The 21,109-nt window shown below is 46.0% G+C and overlaps 1 protein-coding gene across 1 annotated transcript in view; it reads left to right on the top strand.

Moving 5' to 3' along the window:
- Nucleotides 1-21,109, top strand: part of UNC5D (unc-5 netrin receptor D) — a 120,960-nt gene that overhangs the window by 19,822 nt on the left and 80,029 nt on the right. The window contains exon 2 of the mRNA XM_065040881.1: nucleotides 13,802-14,084. The gene's annotated coding sequence lies outside the window, so the exon portion shown is untranslated. The remainder of the gene's footprint in view (nucleotides 1-13,801; nucleotides 14,085-21,109) is intronic.

Genomic DNA, 21,109 nt, shown 5'->3' with positions numbered 1-21,109 from the left:
AGATAGCGCGAGCAATGAATTAAGTGTGAAAATCAGAGCAGCATTCGGGAAAGAAAAGGAACTTGTCAAACTCATTTCCAACAGGCGCTTGGCTGAGGATCCTGCAGTTTGCGTGTCGACGTTGTTGGATGGAGAACTGCACAGGCCTTCAAATCTGGGGCCAACATGGAAATGAACTTGGAGTTTTCACAAAACACTCTTCCTTCCAGTACCAGAAGTATTATTTTTATCTTAATTACTGCCATCTTTGTTATTTAATAACCCGTGTGAAGAAGAACACTTCCTTTTAGCTCTATTACTCTAAAAGGTATCTAGTACTTCATTCTATCATGCAAAATTCAGGCTTTGCAACTATAAAATTCCAAAATGTTCTACAAGTGGCCCCGATCTGGCACAGACCTACCCATCTGTTTACTTGAATAATAATAAGCATTTCTATTGCAATAGTGCCCTTTATCTCGCTTGGTCTTTACACAGAACCATCTGCTTCCGATTGCCTGGTTCAGACTGAGCTCGCCAAGAGCCCCGACCCCGTATCCCGTCCGTGTCGCCGACCTCACAGAGCTGCTCTGAGCCAGGGACCGGGGTCTGCATGCAAGGCAGCTTGGGAAAGCAGGTTTCTAATTGGAGTTAACGAAGTTCTTCCTGAATATGACTTGAATTTCGGATTTATTTTGCTATAAGACAAAGCAAGGAGGCTTGATATTTCTTCACCAGTGCCAGTTGTTCTTACCGGGCTATTGTTGCTACTTGCAAGAAGAATCCATACTAAGAGAGTGTGATGATTAGTTAACATATATTACAATGTAGTTATTGCACATTTCCCTAAACCTTTGGAAACCCCACTTCATGTATCAGTCAGTTGGCCTTTATAAAATAGTTTATGAAGTTTCCAAGGCTGGGCCCAGGCAGGTCCAGGGGCAGGTCCTCTCTGCTCTGTTGGGCTCAGCTGCAGTTGAGCGTCCGGCCAGGGTTCACCTTTGGGTCTGGGTTAGTCTAGACTCAAGCCGACCTCATGAGCAACCATCTCCTACTGACTCCACGGTGGAGACTCCTGACCACAATGTCCTCATTACGGCCAGTGTCTCTTTAATCATTAGAGAGAGCACCCTAGTTCATTAATCATTCAAAGCAATCAGGAGGTTAAATCACGCAGAACAAACAGCAGCAGCTAATGCGTATGCAATATAATACAGCGGGGGAAGCATCTCTTGTGGGCAGAGAGTGGCAGCACTAGTAATTTTGTGAATTGTATCATTAATAAAATATATTTTATTCTATTTGATGCTGACTTTGGAAGGTTCCTGTATGATTATTACATTTTTAAGCATCAGAATTTTTTTTTCTACAGGTTTTACCGGAGGCTAAATTGAGATCTAATACAAAATTCAAAGAGGTTCTGCTGAAATGCTATTAAAATTTTAACTTTATGTTCTTTCAGGGGTTTAAAAGTTACAGAGGCAAAGCTGTACAAGCCAAAAGGAATTTAACTGTAAGATTCCTGTGTTCTGTAATAGATAGAATGTCCAGCCTGATGTAGATTCTTTGTTGGGTTATGTATTCTGAATATCTGGGTTTTTTTCTTAGTAAATGGTTGCGTTCACGGAAGGGTTTTCAATGCTTGATCTTTCCAGGTGTTTTCCACGGTGGAATTTCAAGTCTTTCTGGCCTGTTAAATGAAAATTAGAGGTGTCTAAGTCACTGGTGTGATGCTACTGCCTGTGCAGCTGTGGGGTGAGATGCCCTGAGCTGAGGGGCCAGGACGGTGATCAGCCCTGATCGCTGTGGTCCAGGACCCATCGCACGGGGGTCCCCTGACCCGTGGGTGGTGCTGGGGGTGCTGGCCGGACTGGTACCACTGGAACCCAGACACCAACCAGCCCACTCCGCACCTTGTTCCAGCGGGAGGGACTCGTGGTGCTGGGATGGTGATGGACCCAACGTCTCCTCAGACCACGTCCCCATCACAAGAGTCTATTTGTCAGGAAATGATTGGTTTGGCAGAGCCAGTAGGTAACAAGTTGAAGCACTCAGAACATCCCAAAAGGAAACCATTTTCCTGCTTTCTGTGAAGAATTTACCATTTGGTACATATAACTATTCATGATATATGAGACATGAGTCCGTGGCCCATCACTGACTCCATATGATACATAAATGTCTTCATGGGATTATGGCACATTGCGTCCTATGATGGTTTTAATTTACAATCCAGAGTTATAAAACCCTGGGAAAAATGTCTTTTGCAGGCTGCTAAGCATTAGCATTCTCATAGAATATTTCTAATATGCCACAGACACTGATGGCAATTAAAATGCCTGCTGATGTCAGAAACCTCTCCTGTGGCACTTACACTTTATATACTACCCAGGAAAAAAATCCCAAGTTCTTGTGCCTCTCCGAAATTATTCCACACTGATTTTAATTTTGATGATAGCTACTGAAAAATTTATTAATAAGCTTGTCTGCTATCAAAAGCGGCCTCATGGAACTTTACTATATTGACACTCCGTCATGATATGAACCATCTCGTTTGGTTTTGGAGGAGGTGTCTGCAGGACGCCAGCTCTCAAAACACGGGCTGGTTGTGTTGCTGCTGGGGACCCAGAACAAGCAGCAGCAGGAACCTCGAGCTTCTGTGTTTTTACAGTAACTGAGAAAGGGTTTGTCTTCACTATAGTATTTATAAATAGGAAACAAATGTACCAAAGGCAGTGGAAAGCATTATAGTGCTTTTATAGTCAGCTGCCTCTGAGAAAGGAATTGGGCGGCAGCGCTTCGTTGGGCACCTGCAGCCACAACTCAGGGGCACTTCACTCATGAAAAATGTTTGGGTGGGTTGTGTGAAGCTTCTCTGGTTTAATTTAAGTTGAAGATGTCAGACAAAATCACTTGCTCGTGCTGTGTTGTTTTACGTGGGGGTACTTACTCACGCCTGGTTTATTGGATACAGTGGGAGTCAGCGTGTTACTGACTTCTTAGGTGCATATCTAAGGCACAGAACAGAAACACTTCAGAAAGCGTGAAGCCTAACTTTTTAAAGTCTTGGAAAGCTTGCTCAGCCATAAACACAAATTAAAGAGGTGACGAGAGGCCGAAAGAAAGAGCTAGAGCAGTAAATATGGTAAGAAGAGGAAGGAAGAAATGAACATAGAACTGGGTACGATCCAGCTTCTGAGATCTGGGCTGGAGGAACGGGGACGGTGTCGTAGGGAGAACTTGGATTGTAGCAGGAGAAAGTGGGTTTCTGCAGCAGCATTACAGTAATCAGAGTGAGATTTATGACTTCGGTTCCTACAAATGCACTTATGTTATCGTGAATAGGAAACAGTAAATATGCATGTTTATACATATACACACATATTAAAAATATTGCAAAACCCATTCCTTCTTTCTGACGCCGTTTTGTAACACAAACTGAATTTTCTTCATCTTTCCTTTTTATAAATTGTGTCCTACTTGCTCACACAACTGTTTCTTGAGAATCTACATGCCTTTGTTTTGACAGGGTTGAACATTCCCCAAAGGGTTATAGGCATCCATGTGTAAAAGGGAAAAGCAGCTCTTGCTGCAGCAGGGGTGACCCAACAGGCACATCCTCAGCCAGCGCCCGGGCTGCTCCCTGCACGGTGACCATGGCAGCCGGCTCCTACTACCAAACTTTAATTGAATTATTTCTACAAGGTAATGTGCTAGTGCATAAGGTTATTTTCAATTATTTTGTTTTCATTGTAATGGAATGGAACAGATAGAAATAGAGTCTTTTTTAAGAGAGGGAATGAAAAAGGAGGGCATTAGGACATGTATGGAGTGAGTTGGTCTTGCTCCTTTGGTTTTATGCCTCTTTTTCATTATCACTTCATGTAGCATCGCATCTGTCTTCGATGGAAAATTAAAATCTGTCTTCCACAAAATGCTCTGGTGCAAAAAGCAACGTTAGAGGAGTAAAGCACTGAGTGCTGATGCATCGGGATGCAAGATTTTGCTGTATAGATGTTCCATTATACTTTTAATATATATGCAGATACTAAAAGCTGAAATTCCTGATATCTCAAGCTCTAGGCCAGTTATTTCCTGTCCCTTTCCTTAATGACGTACAACTACTTCACTTTCTCTTACCCTTCAACTCAATCTAAATGGATGATGGAATTCTGATGTTTTAGTTTATTAGGGAACCGTGATTTTCAGACCTTGGCAATACTATTATACTAATTCTACCTGAAATGCAAAGCTTGGGAAAGTTGGATTGATTAATATCATGGCAGTTCCTGCATTAGCCTGGCTTTGATAGCAGTTTTCCATTGCCTGAAGCGGTTGGTGGATTTGTTTGTCAGTTTTGCACTGGAATGAGAACTGAGTGTTTAGTTCCACAGCAAGCGGCGGAGCCTCCTGTGCTCCCCAGCGACACGCGCCACGCTCCCCGCGTGGCGTTCAGCTCCGTGTTCCTGCTCCCTTCACTGGCCGGGGAGCCGCGGCCAGCGAGGGGCTTACGCTTCCGTTTAAACCTCTTCAGTGAAGCACACGGTGCTTGCTGGGAGTGCGAATGAGCAGGGCAGGCTGTGCGGTGCTGAGAGTGCCAGCGCGCTCGGCTGTTTCGGGAGGTAACGGACAGAATTAATGTGGTCTCCAACAGAAATCAGCCCAGGGCGTTCACATTATTCTGTGGACGAGGACAGAGGTCTCTGGTTTGCCCTTAAAGCGCCCACACCCTTCTCAGTTCAGCTATTCGTATTGAGATGCAGTCACAAGGTGGGGTTCATGAAAACTGGACGTCATCTCCTTCACTGAATATCCAACTGGTGCCAAGAGCCTGAGCTGCAGAATTGCCCTCCAGAGGGGGTTTTGTGTAAATTACTGGATAAAATCGATACTTTTTTGGAACATCTGCTCCTGCTTCTGGACTCTTGATCGTGGTGGTAATAATATCAAGTGCAGCTACGCAGTTTTGTCTCACCCATGTTTTCTAGATCTTGGCTGTTGATATTGTTTAGCATTGTTAATCAGTCCCTCTGCTTTTCTGCTCCTATGGGCTTGCCATTTTAGACATAATTAGACTTCATTTATGCAGATATTTTGCAAGCAGCTGTGTCAGTTGTTTTGGTATGTTCAATATCTTGTGTTGTGGTGGGCTTCTAATGTTCATTAAAATCTTAAACCAGACAGACCCAAGGAAAAAAGTGTAAAAGGCAATTAAAAGCCAGCCCGCATCCGTGTCTAGGTAAACAAATTAGAAGCTTCCAATCACTGACATGCAGCATTTCTTCTGAGCCACTGCCAGAAAGTTCATTTATAAATATATTAAAGAAAATGTTCACTTGATGGCATCTAACTTCTAATCTTTGGATATCGTGTATCAGGTTATCTGTCTAGAACTCTGCACTGCACAAAGAGCGAAAACATGGGTACCTGCTTCCCAAAGTAGTTTGTCCTTTGCCTTTCATCTCTTGTGCGGTTGAGCTCAGTCTGGAGAGCTAAGGAAGCTCTTCTGGGTGAGAATGTCCATTCCTGCCTGAGGAAATGAGGAATCTAAGGGACCCCTCCTGAAATTCAGCCACGCTCCTGTTTATAGTAAACTCATTGCCTCGGCTTATGATGCAATGCGGGCGGTTAATTGCTTTTCTTATCCTTAAGGCAGATTCTGCATCGGTTCTTATTGTTGCTTTGACTATGTCTGAATGAACTGCTGCTAGTTCTGAAACGTCTTCATGAGAGGGAGCCAATATATCCTAAAAATTGCATTCAAGTATGCTTTGTGTGAATAACCAGTCTCGCAATGACATGTTGGATATGCTTATTAAACCGATCCTGATATGTAATATTACAGATATATTTAAACAAGAGCACTTACAGTCACATAGAACCATGTTAGAAGGCCCATGGGCCTTCATGTTTCTTCGCATAAAGAACTGTCAAGGCAAGAGCAAGTTTTCCATAGTTTCTAATTACTCCATAGTAGCTCCCCAGGATGCTTTAAAATGCCTGGTACCCATCTTTCCTGGAAAAAGGAGACGGGGTGAATTGTACCACGAGCTCAGCCCAAAGCAGCCGTTCGTCTGTTCCTCTCTGCAGAAACACTCAGCAGTAGGTGTTGCCAAAAAAGTTGCCAAGGCGCGTCCTTTGGAATTCGAGGGCTGCTCGCCGCACGGGGAAGAATTTATTGGCCGTTTAACAGCTGTGTGTAGTGCACTCAAAGGATGAATAAACAGTAATGAATTGGAGCAGCTTATGCTTTATTTATTTATTTTGCATAGCGGCATCGGTAAGTAGTTTTGAATTATCCGGGCTGCTTCTGGTCCTTGCAGTGGGTAATTGTCCCCCCGGCTTGCCGTGGTGGGTCCGGCGCTCTCTCCATCTGCAGTTCACCCGGGTAATCCATGCGAAGAGCAGCTTTGCAGGGGCCGGTGCGGGAGGGAGAGAGTCCCGGTGTTTTCGGAGCAGAGCCGGCAGGTTGTCCTTGTCGAGCTGCTGGTTTTACTGCTGGTTTGCGCTGGTGACACAGCGTTCCAGCGGCAGGAAGCGTCAGCTTCACGGGTGAGCCGTCCCATAGGAACCTGGCTGGAAGGCGTCGCTGCCTCATGGGTGTCTCTGTCCTGATTCAGCGGAAGAAATATCATCTTGCCCTTTTCTCTCTGTTAACTCGTTATTTCCACCCTTTCAAACACGGTTCTCTGTAGGTGTTGGTACAGATACACGTGTAAACCCTCATCTCAGCTTTCTGAACCAGCTCCAACTGCAACAGCAAAAGCAGATGGTGTAAGCTGCTGAGGTCCCCTGGTACTTCTTGAAAGAGGAGATTTTATTCTGAATATCCTGGCTAATTATAATGTATGCAATTGCATTTTATCTTTCTTTTGTTTGAGGCAGCCGCGTATTTTCATAAAACTTCTTCTAAATTAAAGGTGATTTGTGTTTTTAGAGCTGAGCACAAGCAGAATTTTCAGCTTTCCACAGCAGTTGAAGCTTAATATGCAGAAATTATATTGGGCAGATATTAAGACTTTGACAAGAAGTGTGTTTAAAGCTGGTGGAAATGTAGAAGTGTTTCTCCATTGGAAATTCAGTTTCAATATTTGTATCAAATAAAACTAAATATTATTTAGGAGCAGCATAAAAAAAACTGAGAAAATATCCTTTCTTTGGCTCGTTTATATTTTCTCTCTGATATAAATTTCAGGGTGAGGGCAAAAGAAACGAAGTATTACTGTAAGAAATCACTGAAACCAACAATGAATGTGTTGAGTTGCAATGGAATGTGGAAGGTTGACACGCTGATGCTGCCACAGCCAAGCGAGGTGCCACCAGAGAGCTTCTCCGGCCACTTCTGGCTGTGACTCAGCTGCCCCGTCTTGCAAATCGCGTTACATACATTTTGAGGCAATTTGGAAACAAAAATACAAGTGTTGCAAGATAATGTTAAGACTTTTTTTCTGTCTTCCCTACCTGATCATTAAGAACGAAATGCTGCTGTGCTAGTGATGGGAACCAGGACGCCAGAATGGATCAACTAGAGTTGTGCATGTGGGACTTGGAGCCAAATATTGCAGGAAAATCCCACATGTGGAAGGAGAACTTTAATGACTGGAAGACAGATGCTGGAAAGCATGCACTGCTTAGATCACATAGAAGTAAAGGTTAAATCGGTCAAATAGCATCATATATCAGTGAATGGAAAGATACCAGAGCCAAGACTCTGTGAACAAAAAATCTATTTAGATCAAAATCAATTTTAGGAAGAATGGCACACAATTTAAGTAAAATAGAACTGCGAGGCTTCTACTGCTCCTCGCAAGCTTATTTTAGTAATGACCGCGTCTCTGCAAGCAGAATTGGGTCATTGTAATAGATCTTTGCTTCTCAGATATGGCATAGAGAACAAATGCTCCCAAAAACTACTGTGTACAAATATTCCTGCATAAAATTCAGAAGCAGCCTTTCATCATTGAACCACCCGGAGGCATCGGGCGCTCGGGAAGGCTGCTTTGGAATGACTCTCACAATCCAGACTATATGGGTTCAAAAAGGCCCTCTTGCTGCCTCACCTATAACGTTGGCAAGGTCAGCGGCAAGGGAGCAACAGCACTTTCAGGGGTTGTTATTATGAAGCTGTTTAGTATTTCCACAAACTTTGAAAACATCAAGAAAACGTCAGGGTGTTAGCAGGGGACCCGGCACGGGGCCGGTGGGCGAAGCAGCCCCGACTCCCCTCGTTCACTCGTGCACAGGCGGCGTCAAAGCCAGGCTTAGTGTTCCAGTGCGATCTAGTTTAAACTAAACCACAGGACCTCAGTTCTGTGAGAGACTCGAGATGTTGCCTTCAGGCGCAAGTTGCATTCGGTCCCATCGCTGACGTGTTTTGTGCATCCCCCTCTGAATCAATAGAAGGGGCTACTTCAGTGCAAATCGACCGGGCATCGATCATGGGAGACTTCACTCGGCTTCGGGCTCTCGCTACAATCAGAATGAAATATGAAAACACATCAAATAGAACTGGCACCCCTTTTAAATTGTAGCTATATTTCTTATCCTACCAAAATACATATGGATGAGGAAGATAAAACTATTTTTAAAGACCAATTCATTAAGTTCTGATGAATCTATGTAATACACCTGCTACTGTTCTTTAGTTTATTCTTTATATCCTTTTCATCAGCTGCCAGCTCCCTTCAGTGACTTCTCTTTCATGATTTTTTTTGAGATAAAACAATGCATTTTAGAGAAGCTACTGATGCCTTGAATCCAACGCTTGACCAGGAGACTGTATTCTCTTACAGCTTCAGTTTAGAACTTATTTGGGGTCTGAATTAATTCCTCATATTAGCATTTTGTTACTAACTGAACTGCTATTGCTAGTCCATATAGTTCCCGCAAGCTTGGGGAGGGGTCGAATTCCTGGAAAAAGAGGTTTATGTCTCAGGATAAGCAGAGATGGGGCAGGCAGTAACTCCATGGACATGGGGAAGGGCTGTTCCCCAGCTGAGCTGTGCTGAGATGGGACAGGCAGTAACTCCATGGACATGGGGAAGGGCCGTTCTCCAGCTGAGCTGTGCTGAGATGGGACAGGCAGTAACTCCATGGACATGGGGAAGGGCCGTTCTCCAGCTGAGCTGTGCTGAGATGGGACAGGCAGTAACTCCATGGACATGGGGAAGGGCTGTTCCCCAGCTGAGCTGTGCTGAGATGGGACAGGCAGTAACTCCATGGACATGGGGAAGGGCCGTTCTCCAGCTGAGCTGTGCTGAGATGGGACAGGCAGTAACTCCATGGACATGGGGAAGGGCTGTTCCCCAGCTGAGTTGTGCTGAGATGGGACAGGCAGTAACTCCATGGACATGGGGAAGGGCTGTTCCCCAGCTGAGTTGTGCTGAGATGGGACAGGCAGTAACTCCATGGACATGGGGAAGGGTTGTTCCCCAGCTGAGCTGTGCTGAGATGGGACAGGCAGTAACTCCATGGACATGGGGAAGGGCCGTTCTCCAGCTGAGCTGTGCTGAGATGGGACAGGCAGTAACTCCATGGACATGGGGAAGGGCCGTTCTCCAGCTGAGCTGTGCTGAGATGGGACAGGCAGTAACTCCATGGACATGGGGAAGGGCTGTTCCCCAGCTGAGCTGTGCTGAGATGGGACAGGCAGTAGCTCCATGGACATGGGGAAGGGCCGTTCTCCAGCTGAGGCTCCACAGGTAGTGAAGAAGAGCCATTAAGCCACCCAACAGTGTTAAAATCCTGCACTCTTTTAGCGAGGGGAGAGCACGGAGGTGGAGTGGGGGCAGCTGATGAACGGTATCTGATGAAACCAGAGCGCTTCGCCTCTTTGTGGTCGTCTGTACAGACCCCAAGTAACACAACTCCCAAAGCTCTTTGTTCGGGTTCCCCAGCAGAGTGGGAGAGTTAATTAGCTCAATAGTGTGGTAGGGTTGTTCTTGCTACTTACGTAGAAACAGAGCAATTAAAAATCAAAAAGATGCTCAGGCTGCACTTCAGTTTGTGGTGGTGCTGTTTTCTTTTCAGATTCAGAACTTGTCTATTAGTAGCTGTGAAGTTGAAGAAGCTCCGTGCGGATTTTGGAATGGACGAGCACACCAGCTCCCTCTTGCATTAGCTCTGTGCTCACTGGGAAGAGCAGAAAAATGGCCCATGTGTGTGTGGACTCAGTTGTCTGAGAAATAAAAGATCGGGTTTGGTGCCCATAGCACCAAGAACGTGAGCGAGCGCGGGGCTGTGACACTGCTCTGTGTCTCGTGAGCGAGCGCGGGGCTGTGACACAGCTCTGTGCCTTGTCTGGAGGTGCTGAGTGTTTGTTCTGGCTGCACAAAGACCAGGATCCACCTCAAGAGGTCTCACATGTTATTTGGCTGAGTCAGAGGAGTGAAATAATGAAGTCAGGGCAAAGAAAGTGCAGCGTGGCAATCCCCTCCCACTGCTTTTGTTCCATGGGAGATCATTAAACCTTAAAGGTAAGAGACACCTTGCAACCCACTCTTCTGTGTGTCCTAAAAAGTAACGGCCGTATTTAGAAAAGCAAATATAGTCACATTGGCTTTTAATGAGGCTTTTGAAAATGTACTTCAGAATGTGATCATCTCTCAGGGGTTAATTGATATTGCAGTTGGTGTTCCTTCCAATTGCAGGAAAGGAACAAAACTTTGCGCAGTACAACAGGAGGCAGCAGCTCCTCGTTCCTCTCTGCTCCGGCTCTGGGCACCGAGCGGGACTGTGTGCAGCCGTGACCCCAGACAGATAAGAGCTTTTGCTGGAGCGCGGTTTTCATTCTATCCTCCCCCAGCGATCTCACAGAGTTTGTTTAATAACATTCCTTTTGTTCTGGCAGGTAATCATGGGCTGGCCCAGATAGCATCACAAATTTGCTCCTTTCTGATAATAGGATCTTATCAGGGCTTCGGCAGCATATAGTATTTTACAGGATATGGCTTTAATTAAAATGACAATATGGGACAGCTGAGGTTAGATCCCCGAGTCTGGCATCTCTGTAACATCAGGCTGGAAAGGGACAGGGTAATAAATGTCTTTCATCTGCTCCAAGAGGGAAGGTAGAGAACTATTTTGCTGACATATTAATCATCTGTTGGCTGGAGTTACCGCTCTGGAAGGTTCTGAGCTAAGCTGGCCGTGGAGGCGCACAGAACTGTGGACTTTGCCGGTGGATCCCCAGACGGGCCAAAACTGAAGTGGCAGGGTTTGCACCTTTCTTTTCAGTCGTTAGTGAGGGCAGCCTCAGGTCTTGAGATGTGAAGTATGAGAATATTGGAGTTCCTTGCAAGACTACGGCCGTTCCTTGGCTGGGGTGCAGTACCTTCTGTGCCCGGGCGGTGTGATGGGTGGTTTGGTTCCAGCCCATGCATGCTGTCGCAAAGAAACGTGTTGGAAGCAGCACTTGTAAGGTAGTGGGCTGGTTTGGAAAACACGAGCAGCATCGTCTACTCACAGTTCATCAACTTTGAAATTCAGAAATGATGAAAGACTACAGTTGCCTGGCTCTGAAAAAAGCAGGGGCAGGCAGGGAGGGGAAGAAAGACACATTCTGTGCACTGTACAGTGCATACTGCACAAGGAAAGGTACAACTTGAAGCTAGTTCTTGAATGCCTTACATCGGATTTGTGCTGGTACTGAGTGCTTGGGCACACGGGAAGCTTTGGCAGCTCTCTGAACGCACTCTGGCATGCCCCATGCAGAGTGAAACCTCCAGCTCCTTTAAAGTTCACATATCAGAATTCACAGATCAATAGTAACCCCCAGCCGGGCAAAGATTCCTTATCTTTGTGCTATTTGATGCTTGCTGCAGAAAAATCAGGCAAGGGGTAGTGAGTCCTGTCCTGTCTATAGCAAAAGGCTGGCTATCAAAAATATGCCATACGCAGAGCATCACTGCCCCTGCCCGTGTGCCAGCTCGAGCACTCCCCAGCCCCTCGTTCCTGCTCCCCACTCCTTGTCCTGCTCCCCAGCCCCGTGTCCCTGCTCCCCAGCCCCTGGTCCTGCTCCCCAGCCCCTTGTTCCTGCTCCCCAGCCCCTTGGTCCTGCTCCCCAACCCCTTGTTCCTGCTCCCCAGCCCCTGGTCCTGCTTCCCAGCCCCATGTTCTTGCTCCCCAGCCCCATGTTCTTGCTCCCCACTCCTTGTTCTGCTCCCCAGCCCTGTGTCCCTGCTCCCCAGCCCCGTGTCCCTGCTCCCCAACCCCTTGGTCCTGCTCCCCAACCCCTTGTTCCTGCTCCCCAGCCCCATGTCCCTGCTCGCCAGCCCCTGGTCCTGCTCGCCAGCCCCTGGTCCTGCTCCCCAGCCCCTGGTCCTGCTCCCCAGCCCCTGGTCCTGCTCCCCAGCCCCGTGTTCTTGCTCCCCAGCCCCAGTTCGTGTTCCACTAACTGTTCAAAGCCGGGAACTAGATGCAGCCCCTGCTCACTTCGGGAAGTTTTCGGTCTTTGAAGGAGCAGCTGTGACACAGCAACACATCAAAGCAGCATCTGCCTTGCAGCCAGTTGATACACTGAAAGATTTTCAGTACTAAGCATCTTCTAAATGGGAATTTCATTCTCCTAACACCATAACACAATCAAGGCTGGTTATGTGATGTCCTAAATAACAAGAGATGACAATGGGTGAAAAGGCAACAGAAATCAGCTGACTTAAGGGAAGATAATTACTTTTACTCAGCAAGGCTGATGAAGTTTGTGTTTTTTAATAATTGAAATGAAATAGAAACCCGAGAAGGGAAGCAATTTTTTTTTTATTTATCTTAGTGATTTTCTTGCTTTGTTTTATTCCTTTGTTTGTATTTTGTAGCTTTTAAAAGCTAAACGAAAGTGTTTAGTATCCTGTCATTATTGGCTTTGAAATCAGAGGTTAAAGAAAATAACTCCATGTAGTTCTTTTCCTGAATTATAGATTTTATTCCCTTGCTGAGTATCATGTTCTAAAAGCCTGACGTGACGTTCTGCTTTGGGGATATAATGTAATACACAATAATTTGATTGGTTTGAACTTTTTTCTTATCAAGGTTGTGTCACTTGCGGTGCAGATTTCACTTACACAGCACTGGAAGAACTGGGTTTATGTCTTACTCCGCAAAACTGGGCTTAGTAAAATATTGGTGCATGTGTGTTGAACTGCATGTGAAATACAAAGTTCCTATTCAAACGCATCTGGGTTCCGATCCAGAGAGCGCGAAGTGCTGTGAGCGAGCGCTGCGCACCGTCTGTTACTGTAAGAGCTTCATTGCGATTCACTGCTGGCCCAAGTGCAGCCCCTGCTCACACTTGGCCAGAGCCACATTCCCAGCTGGAAATATAGTATCTGGCTTCAAAATGTGACATGTCTTTTTATCTTAGTTCATTACATCTACCCTTTAAATAATCAGTAATTACTATCCTTTAACCTTTAGGTTTAACTTGGGACAGCAGTTATTTAACACTATTTTATCTTAAGTGGTGAGGAAAGCAAAAAATCTCTCACAGAACAATGTGCTTTTAAGCTTTTATCATATGATGTCTGCTTCTAATAACTTCATAATTATAGTTACCTGGCCCGTCTTCTTCTGCCTCCCTTCCTCACAAATCTTCTTTATAGCACGATCAAGGAATTGTCTAGTTCAGCTGCTTGTGCATGGGGCCATAAAGAAACTCAAAGCACTAGTGCCCTGGCTGGAGCCAAAACTCCGTGGTAAGCACTGTACTGCTCGAAATGATGTTCTTCAGTATGCACCCTCGGTTTTGTTGTGTTACGTCTTTTGCAATGAAAATTCATATGGGAATTGATATGGTCCAATTATCCCATTCTTTGGTCTTATATTACAGTCACACCCAGATTCTCCAAGCAGAAGTCAGAGCCTCGCTTTGTAGGAACGATGCCAAGCGAGAGATGGTTCCTGACCCAAACGCACCACGCTTTGGACACATGGCACCGCGCGACAGTGAGAGGAGATGGAACCTGGAGGAGCGAATGGACCCGTCCCGAAGCCTCCATCCAGATTAGTGGTTTCCTGCAGCCCAGTCTAGTGCCATAGCAGTCTTTCTTCCTTGAATTTATTACAACAAGGAGTGAAAAAACCCACCAGTGATGACCTCGGATAATTTATCGGTGAGTTTTGAGGGAATGTTTGAAGCATCCTTCAAAAAGTGGGGTGGGAGCAGGAGAGTTAAATTGTCTTTCATCTGGGTTGAAATACAATTTTCATTGTCATAATTGTGTTTGTTACTGGTTTGGGAGTTGTAATGCACTTGTAAGGACCACTTCTGGAGGCTCCGTTGCCTGCTGTGAAAGTGAGAGAGTCGTGTATGATTAAATGCATTCGGTTCTTCTGGGGTTTGTTTTGCAATTGCAAATAACTGAACTATGGGAGAAAAGAGTCCAAATCCTACCAAAGGTGAGTTCCATGCAATGCCTAGTTCCTGTGCAGAGATAGCATAAAATGTGTGTTCTTAAATACTACAAATACATTGTAAACGAAATATTTCCTCCTTTGTCTATCTGCCAACACTTGACCCTGTGGGGTTGTATTTTCATTTACTAAAGCATCTGTAATTGTAAATCCTTAAGATACCTTCCATATTAGAGGAAATTTTGGTATGTTTGGTAAGTTTTCCTGGTAAAACAGCAGCACATGAAGTCAGGTCTTGATAAGTAAAGCAAAAAAACCCCTGCATTCCAGTTCTTCCTTTTCGGAGCTCAGTAAGCTTTCCCCAAAGCCAGAGCAAATTCTGCTTCATCTCTCCTGGAAGGGCCACTTCTGCCGAGCTGCAGACTTGGTGGTCTCCTGTGTGATTACTTATGACAGAGTTCATTGTACTTTGTTTGAGAACATAATTAAGTCTTCAGTGCGTGACAGGCTGGTCAGCCGTACGGCGCTGGCTGCTTCCCTCTGCTGCACGGAGCCGGGATCGTGGGCTCCCACCCACAGACCTGCGGCGGCTGGCGATGCGCGTGGGTTTGCGGGTGTAAGTGACACGGTTTAGTCCCAGCTGGGGGCTGCACCACGCTCGAAACTATCGTGGCTGCTTCTTACAGTGCTTCGGTATCTTTTCTTTCCGCCGCAGCTGGAAGGTTGTGCATCTCGTGTGTGTAAGGGCTGCTCCTGGCACACGGGACCACGGTTGTGTCCCAGCCGGGGACACGGACCCAGCAGCACCAGGGGGGAAGGGGTTAGTGAGAATGGTGGGAGCTGTCATAACTGGGTTCTTTACCTTCTAATCACGAAAATGGGGAGAACAGCTTAGCTAGCTGTTTGGTCCTTGATTGATACACGCTAACCAACACTTGCCAGAAAATGGTGTCACTTGAGCTGAAGTGGACTTTTATTGTGTCTCTGCCTTGTAGCTGAAATGATGTTTTAATAGTTAAGGAACTATCCAACTACTACTTGTCTTTCACACCTGAGATCATCAAACAGTTGCATTTCACGATGTGTGACTAATTATGAATAATTCAGTGCGGTAGTTACTAGGTGGATGCCCTCTGCTTTTGCACTGGAGATTAAAATGAAAAGAGTGAAGCAAAGAGTTCACCTCCCTGTTTCCCTCTTGTTATTGAAAAGTCATTATTATGCGGCCATTTCAAAGGCACAATTAGGTAACTGAATAATATGACACCTCCATATTTCCAGCCCTGGCAAAATTGTATTTAATTAGGGTAAAAATTATCTCCTATTTCTCTTGACTCGCTGTGAGGCTTCAGTGCATTGGTTGGCCAAAAGGGGAGACAGCAGCTCTGCCATCAGCCCAGCGCATTCAGCAAATCAAAGGGTGAAGTGTCCCTGATCAAGCCAAACATGTTTGCGATTGAAATGACTGGTGCCTGTTTCAGCATCGTCCCCAAGCAGCCCAGGTGTCAAACAGCCAGGCCACACCTCTCTGGAGCACCAGCCTCTCATCTCGCCAGCGAGCTGATCTTTCTTTGCCAGCTTCCACACAAGGATTTTCTGAGCTTTTCAGTCTGGGTTTGGTTTGCGTTGGTGGTAGTTCTGTTGTCATTTGGTTTTGTGTGTGTGTGGTTTCCTGTTCTGTGGTTATTGTTTCTGTTTGGTTTTTTTGGGAGGGGAGGAGTGAGGATGAGGTTCAGCTCTTCAATTATAAACTCATTTCATGTGTTTCTATTGTCTTCTCCCCTGTGATTCTCCCTGTCTGCACTTCGGGACTGGAATCACACACAGTCACTGACTGTCTCTCAGCCAGGGAAAGGTCTGAGTCAATGCTGCTGTTCAGTCCTGTGTAAGTCTGGATGAAAATGACAGCAATAACTTCCCACTTGATGAGAAGGTTCTGAACTTACTCAGTAATAGCCTTCTGAGAACAACACTGCCCCTGACTGCGACTGCAATAACTAGACATGTCACTTGATTTTCTGTGCTGGCGACCAGCGGCGGCCGTGCCCGTGTTGGTGGCCCCTGCCCTGTGACCGCACAGGCGGCAGCGGCCCCGCCAGCTCCGAGCTGCACGGCCACGTCTGCCACCTTCTGAAGAATCTCTCAGTTTCTTACTGCTTGAATGTGTAACCTGTTTTCTTAACCACAAATTGCAAATAGCTGAGCTACTGAATTGCTTGTCTGCTGTCCTGCTGCTGCTTTTCACAGAATCCCAGAATGTCAGGGGTTGAAGGGCCCTGGAAAGCTCGTCCAGTGCAATCCCCCATGGAGCAGGAACACCCAGATGAGGTTACACAGGAAGGTGTCCAGGCGGGTTGGAATGTCTGCACAGAAGGAGACTCCACAACCCCCTGGACAGCCTGGGCCAGGCTCTGCCACCCTCACCAGGAACAAGTTTCTTCTCAGATTTCAGTGGAACCTTTTGTGTTCCAGTTTGAACCCATTACCTCTTGTCCTATCACTGGTTGTCACCCAGAAGAGCCTGGCTCCATCCTCCTGACACTCACCCTTTAGATATCTGGAAACATGAATGAGTCCCCCCTCAGTCTCCTCTTGTCCAGCTCCAGAGCCCCAGCTCCCTCAGCCTTTCCTCACCCGGGAGATGCTCCACTCCCTCCAGCATCTTGGTGGCTGCGCTGGACTCTCTGCAGCAGTTCCCTGTCCTGCTGGAACTGAGGGGCCACAACTGGACACAATATTCCAGCTGTGGTCTCCCCAGGGCAGAGCAGAGGGGCAGGAGAACCTCTCTGACCTACTGACCACCCCCTTCTAACCCACCCCATGCACACCTCACTCTTGCATTCTCTATTTCTTGTCCTCCCATCCCAAGTAGAAGCTGCGGCAGGAAGATCCAAGCCAGGACGCTGAGTCTGGGACAGCTGCTCAGTGCCTGCAGAGGACGGGGAGCACCAGCGGTGTGTTTGCTGTTCGCAGCCTGGGCACAGCGCCCAGCTGCCCTTGGCCTTGGTGGCTGCAGCCGCCACACAAATGCCTGGATGTGCCACCAGTGCCGCTGGGGTCAGGGCACCAATTGATGTGGAGAAACCTAAAGGGACACGGAAATAAAATAATAATGAATGCTGAACTAGGAATTCTTCTTTGCCCAAGTGAAGAAAATGCTGCAGGTGAAATTTCAAGTGCAGCTGATTTCTCCAAGTTACAAATCAAGGAGTGAATTAGGTATTAAGATTATGACATTTTCTAAATGCCTGGGTCTTATGATTTCTAAAATTGATTAGTGAAGTTCAAATGTTCGTCACCCACTTGGCATGTTAATCCACATTTTCCTATTTGAATGCAAAGCCAACCGCTCCAGCATTTCACTTTTTATCAGGTTAACTTTGCTCTGTGGCGTCTGTCGATTTTTGGAACGAGTAAACACATGAAAATGCAAATAGTTGTACTGTATTTCATCTTGGATGAATCCATCTAAAGACAATACAGATTTTAACTCCTCAGAAACGATGGCTTGTGACAGCTCAAATGGTGACTTCGCTGCAGAGCAAATGGCATAGAATTGTTTAAAGAAACATCATGGCTTTTTGTTTAAGGTGTGGGGGTTTTCCACCACTGAGGAGGCTGAAGTTCATCCTTTGGAATAAAAGGGTTTATACAGTTTTTTTATTAACATGGAAACACAGAAAACACAAAACTTGAGAGCAATACCATCTCATTTCGAGTTACTAAAATGTAGACAGGAGAAATCTTGCTAAGGAGAGTTATGTACATTGCAAAGAGTAAGACTTAGATTACGGATCAGAGATAAATGTGCTGCTGTGACGTCCTGATGGAAGATAAAGTAGAAAGTGGCATCTGTACCTGTCACTCCCTTTGTGCTTTCACTGCCACGTACCCCCTCCAGCTGCGAGGGGGTTAAACTGCACGACAGAACAATGCAGAAATCCTGAGATGCTCTCCAGTCTTACTGAGCTTTAGAGAAGTAGGTATGAGCTTTCTGACGGGAAATCTAAATAATATATTCAGATATGTGTGTATACACAGGAAATTATTCAGCCACTAGGTGTCCTAACGCAGAGCTGCAAATCCAGCACGAGCAACGGTGCACAGAAATTACAGAGCTGGCACCCAAACCACACAACGAGGGGGTTCTGGTCCTTGTGTTCCCGGTTCCTAGAATGGTGCTGAAGAGACCAAACACAACCGAAAGTGAAAGTATTCACAGAGGCTCAGACCGGGTAGCTAATTGTATCTGTATATGTTATGTTTTAATAATGATATAGCAGACTTTATGGCAACTCGGTTAGGGATGTGCCTGGATCCAGTATTGTGTCTTGCTGCTAAATATTTTTTATTGTACTGGGGTTAGTAGGTCCTAATATTTTGTAAGATTTTTTTTACAAAATCTTATAAACATACAGACCCAGTTCCAAAGGAAACTCAACCTGGAAATCGGATCTTATGCAGAGGATTGAGGGATATTGCACAAGAAGAGAAGAGAATGATGAAACTTTTCTTTGATATAATTTATTTTTTAATAATCTACGTTATAAGTTGTGGAAACACAAGATCCTCATCTTGAAGCTGCTGTCTCCACCTGCAGAATGTTCAGCAATCACGAGGTGAAAACGGGGGTTGCAAAACAGGTGTCCCATGCTCAGCAAGAGCTTTGGAGGCAAAGCTCATGGCAGAGATGGAGCCGTGGTTGCCCAGAACCGATATCCGGCCATTGCTTTTGACTGTTGGCCTGACAGAGCACAGTCTTTGAAGGGGGAGGCATGAGGGACCATGTTCTTTAACTGCCAGGTGATCCCAAGCTCCTCACTAACCCGCCTCTGTATGTTTTACAGAGAGAGCCCTGTAGAATAGCACAGAGGCAGCTATAGACTTTCATAAGCTTGAGGGCAAAGGAAAAACAGGCTGAATTTCAGCTGTTTCTGCATATTCATGATGTCTTGTGGGATGCTGCACACATCTGCTGGCGCTCTGTGGTGCATACGAATGGGTTTGGTCAGACTGAGCGGCTGCTCTGCCCCGTAACCGGGTTCTGAGAGCACCGGCCACTCACCAACCCAAGGCAGTGGACTTTCCACTCTCCCGTCTCCCAGCCACTGGTGTACGGGTTCCTCCTGAGCTGGATGGAGGTTGCTCGTACAATATATTGGTTTTAATATTCACTGATGTGCTTATTGCCCATGAGTTTGGCTAATTCCTTTTGAGCCCTGCTCTTGTGTCCTCTGGGATTGCTTTATAAAATATGTATAAATACGACTGTGATAAAGACCTCCACAACTAACAATAGGCCAGGATGGAGTTAGGCTTCAGTAATGACCTAAAGCACAAGTGTACGGTGTGTTTTCATTTGCAGGAGCTGCAAAATGAAGCAGCTGTCTCGTCACAATGGCCCTCCCCAGCCTATTATCTGACATACAGGTGATGGGAGTTCTGATTTATTGCACATCACAGGTGGGTTACTCCAAGGTCATGCATCAACTAAGAGACAAAACATAATCACCTGGCTGCAAATATTTATGCTGCACGTCTGAAAAAAGACTGAAAGCGCCTTTGGAAACTCAGCTTTGCTTTGTAAAGCGCTGCATGTTGAATAAGTTAATGTGGTTGAAGACTGTAGAAACGTCTTTAGTGACCAGCGCAGTGGCACCGTGCAAGGTGTAACCTGAGGTGCTGAGATGTGCTCAGAGGTAGCAGCGGAGTGAGGCGGTGGCAGAGCAGAGGGCTGCAGACAAGGCTGCAGACTCTGGGTTACAGGTTCTGTCTGTCTGTCCCTTTGGCACCTTCCTGCTGTCCAGGCACGTGGCTGCTGTGATCAGTGTATTCAAGAAAACTGCTTTGGTTCTGTCTGGTTGTCCCGTTTGATTTCTGTTCAGTGTCCCTTTTTTCACCAGATGCATCAAACTTTAGGCTTTCAGATTCTAGGAGATCTCGAATCCCAGATGTGGAACATGGACTCGCTCAGAAAATGAATATTGCTCATGGTAAAGTTTAACCCTTGAAGGGCTAGGGAAGAACAAACATCTTCCTTGCAGCATTTTCACCTTCTGCATTATTTGTTTTCCATTTTCCTCTATTAATGCCATCGATTCTCTTTGGCTGGATTGGACTCGTCCCATTCTTGCTCACACTGACACAACTTCAGGCTCTTGCTTTCCCGGTGACTCTCCTCCCGTTCCAACACCTCTCGGGGGCGCGCGGGCTGGCCCGAGCACTTGCGGAGCTTTGTTTCCATGAGGTGCTGTGTGTTCTCGCTGGGCACCACTGCTGCAGGAACGTATCAGCTGCATTCCACCAGCTCCGAAACTGCTTCTCCTTCCACCCCGAGACTGGATCTTTGTGGAATATTGTGCTTATTTATGTTTCCAAGTGCACTGATTGAAGTTACCAGCTGTTGCCCTTTTTTCTCCTTTCGCTCTCTCCTTCCCCATCATAATTGCTTTATAAACTGAGAACTTGGTATTTTTATCAAAAGCACCAAACACTGACTCAGTGGCATAGGCAAAAATAGATAATTACTTGGGCTTGAAGCAAAAGTGGCTGGATATATGCACTGGAAAATAGGGCTGTGTTGCTGACATGCTAGGACTTTAAAGGAGCATGCTAGATGTTCTGACATGTAAAACCTTTCTTGTGTATCTTCCCAGTGCTGGTCCTTGATGTTTGACCTAAAAGGCTGTTGAAAAATATGTATTTTTCATGTATTTGCTCTCTGCCTTTGTAGTTCTGTTCTCCATTGTGAGCTGAAGTCCAGCGAACTCATGATAGAAAGGGA

The sequence above is a fragment of the Columba livia genome, chromosome 25, assembly GCF_036013475.1.
Source record: "Columba livia isolate bColLiv1 breed racing homer chromosome 25, bColLiv1.pat.W.v2, whole genome shotgun sequence".
Taxonomy (NCBI): domain Eukaryota; kingdom Metazoa; phylum Chordata; class Aves; order Columbiformes; family Columbidae; genus Columba; species Columba livia.
This window is presented reverse-complemented; position numbering and strand designations above follow the sequence as displayed.